Raw genomic sequence first — 3,902 nt, forward strand, 5'->3', positions numbered from 1 at the left:
ATCAGGGTTTCGTACGGAAACTCGTCTGTTACAAAGGATTTCATTTCTTTTGAACTTATTTGAACCCCCTTGTTTTTCTGTGTTCAAAATGCACCCTTCAAAGCCACATCATCAATTTACAACCCTTTCTGACTTCATTTGTTATTTTTCATGCATTTACTCATTATTTTGAGCTATAAGACCATGAAATTGAAAAGCATTTGAAATGAACTCTGATAAGGTTCCAAGTTGGCATGGTATCATCATTTCACCCACATAGCATGTGCAAGAAAGTAGAGAGGCTTACGGCAAAAGCTGGATGCACTTCGTGTACAAAACAAACAATCTCCTTCGAAGTATCAGGGTTTCATACAGAAACTCGTCTGTTACAAAGGGATTTCATTTCTTTTGAACTTATTTGAACCCCTTTGTTTTTCTGTGCTCAAAATGCACCATTCAAAGCCACATCATCAATTTACAACCCTTTCTGACTTCATTTGTTATTTTTCATGCATTTACTGATTATTTTGAGCTATAAGACCTTGAAATTGAAAAGCATTTGAAATGAACTCTGATAAGGTTCCAAGTTGGCATGGTATCATCATTTCACCCACATAGGATGTGCAAGAAAGTAGAGAGGCTTACGGTGAAAACTGGATGCACTTCGTGTACAAAACAGACAATCTCCTTCGAAGTATCAGGGTTTCATACGGAAACTCGCCTGTTACAAAGGGATTTCATTTTTTTGAACTTATTTGACCCCCTTCTTTTTCTGTGTACAAAATGCACCATTCAAAGCCACATCATCAATTTACAACCCTTTATGACTTCATTTGATATTTTTCATGCATTTACTGATTATTTTGAGCTAGAAGACCATGAAATTAAAAAGCATTTGAAATGAACTCTGGTAAGGTTCCAAGTTGGCATGGTATCATCATTTCACCCACATAGGATGTGCAAGAAAGTAGAGAGGCTTACGGCAAAAACTGGATGCACTTCGTGTACAAAACAGACAATCTCCTTCGAAGTATCAGGGTTTCATACGGAAACTCGTCTGTTACAAAGGGATTTCATTTTTTTGAACTTATTCGAACCCCTTGTTTTTCTGTGTTGAAAATGCACCATTCAAAGCCACATCATCAATTTACAACCCTTTCTGACTTCATTTGTTATTTTTCATGCATTTACTGATTATTTTGAGCTATAAGACCATGAAATTGAAAAGCATTTGAAATGAACTTTGAGAAGGTTCCAAGTTGGCATGGTATCATCATTTCACCCACATAGCATGTGCAAGAAAGTAGAGAGGCTTACGGCAAAAACTGGATGCACTTCGTGTACAAAACAGACAATCTCCTTCGAAGTATCAGGGTTTCAAACGGAAACTCGTCTGTTACAAAGGGATTTCATTTTTTTGAACTTATTTGAACCCCCTTGTTTTTTCTGTGTTCAAAATGCACCATTCAAAGCCGCATCATCAATTTACAACCCTTTCTGACTTCATTTGTTATTTTTCATGCATTTATTGATTATTTTGAGCTATAAGACCATGAAGTTGAAAAGCATTTGAAATGAACTCTGAAACCAAAGTACATACATAGTTCTCTAGAGCATTAATTCCAAAGTACATACATAGTTCTCATTGAACAACATATAGCTCTCCAGAGCATCTAATTAAACCATACATTGAAATTATGTAAAACATTTCAATGCAAAAACAAATGTGATCATAACCGCAACCAAGGTAACAACTGATCCAACTGCATAATGATACCAAGCCTCGGTATGAATGGCATATTTTCTAATCTTTTTAATCTTCAACCGCATTGCATCCATCTTCATCTTGTGATAATCGACGACATCCGCAACATGCAACTCCAATATCATCTTCGCCTCCTCAATTTTTCTTATTTTTTACTTCAAGTAATTGTTTTCTTCTTCAACTAAATTTAACCTCTCGACAATGGGTCGGTTGGAATTTCCGGTTCAACAACCTCCTAGATAAATAAAATCTATGTCACATTGGTCGGCATAATTGTCATAAACAATAAATGAACCAAATAGTTATGGAAAGATAATATATACCACATTTGAATCATAGACAGGACGAGGGCTGACGGGGGCGGATACCAAAACCATCGCGCTATATAATAACAAGGAATAATAAAAGTAAGAAAATTAGACAAGTATCTATCTGAAGTCAGAATTTTTTCTCTTTCAGAAAGAAGATAAGAACAAGAGGCTCACCACGGTGGTGCCGACGACAAGATCGGCGCAGGCGATCGACGGCGGTGAAGACGGGGCGGGGACGGAGCGTGACGGACTGCTAAATCTAGACAAATCTCATTGAAAATGGAGCTCGGAGGTCGAGTTTTGAGAGGAGAAATCTTAACTAGTGTGGCTCGGGCATTTCATCGAACACCTCATGTGCTTAGGAGGTGAACTAGAGCACCCAAATGCCCTCCCCTCGCCGGCTTGACAAAACAGAGCACTGTGGAGTGCTCTGCCGTGGCGATGGGGTATATATAGGCAAGGTATTTGTCCCAGTTCGTGCCATGAACCGGGACTAAAGCCACCCCTTCTGTCCCGGTTCAAGCCAAGAACCGGGACCAATGGTTGTGGGCCAGCAGCGAGGACCATTGGTCCCGGTTCGTGGCTCGAACCGGGACAAATGGTTCCACACGAATAGGGAACAATGCCCATGAGGCCCTGGTCGGCCCCTTGGGCTCACGAACCGGGTCTAATACCCCCCATTGGTCCCGGTTGTTGAAGAACTGGGACTAATGGGCTGGCCAAGGCCGAACGGTTGCCCTGTTTTCTACTAGTGATGTACATCACGACCCAATCCCCGTCTACGAGCATGGCTAAGCAATAAATGAGCACAATGTATATTCCCGGGGTGATCAAAGGTATTAGGTTCCTACCTCAAGTACTACAAACAAACCACATGTTCCCAAATCCTACTGATGCAAACATTTGAGGGGCAAAACTAATGTGTAGTAAAAACTGGGTATAGAAGAGTATGATCAAAGTCTAACTTTCCTTGCTGACGATCGGAAAACTATAGAGATTCGTAGTAACAAGCTTCGCAGTCCAGAAAATCTAGCATAGACAAACAAAAGCATACATAAGCAATCAAGCAAACGATGCAAAGAGAGATCGAGAAAAGATCCAAATAAATCTCGAAACAAGCATATAACTAATCTAAACATAAAACAAATTTTAACAGCATTATTTTTATGTGGATTAGATCCTAACAGTAGGTACATGTGATTAACTATGATTTGCAAAAAGAATCAACTCAAACGGAGCTACGAAACTCAAGATACAAACAAAACAAGATCAAATACTAATCTGTACTAAACTCAAATTTTAAATAGTTAAAATCATGTTCAAGTTGGTTTACTAGATAGAGAAGATCGTTCTAAATATTTAGCCGTTGGTTTCGTCGAATTTGGACAAACAAGCAAAAAATTACGCTAGTTTGAAGATCAAGCGCTAATCTGCGATAAAAGTACTCACAGATAGGTCCCTGACTGAAAAATTAAACTAAAAATAAAAAATCTATCGGATGAACGTCCGCTAACAGAGACTATCGAACGAATTTGTTCATTAGCAGATCTAAACGGGTGAACGTTCGCTAATTAAGTGAAGTAAAAAAATAAACCGATCTAATATATAAACCGAAAAAAACTGTAGCAAAACCGATCGGTTTATACCGGTCTTTGGCCAGTTCGACGACGGTGGCGACGGGATCATCGGCGGCGGTGGCGGCGGCTTCCGGCGAGGCAGGGCTGCGGCTTGCGGCGGCGACGGCAGCAGGCGGCGGCGCGAGAGGGAGCAGGCGGCAACAGGCTGCGGCGCTCGACGGCTTGCGGCAGCGAGATGAGGAAAGGCTGCGGGGGCGAGCAGCTATATAA

The sequence above is a fragment of the Triticum dicoccoides genome, chromosome 3B (genome assembly GCF_002162155.2).
Source record: "Triticum dicoccoides isolate Atlit2015 ecotype Zavitan chromosome 3B, WEW_v2.0, whole genome shotgun sequence".
Classification (NCBI taxonomy): domain Eukaryota; kingdom Viridiplantae; phylum Streptophyta; class Magnoliopsida; order Poales; family Poaceae; genus Triticum; species Triticum dicoccoides.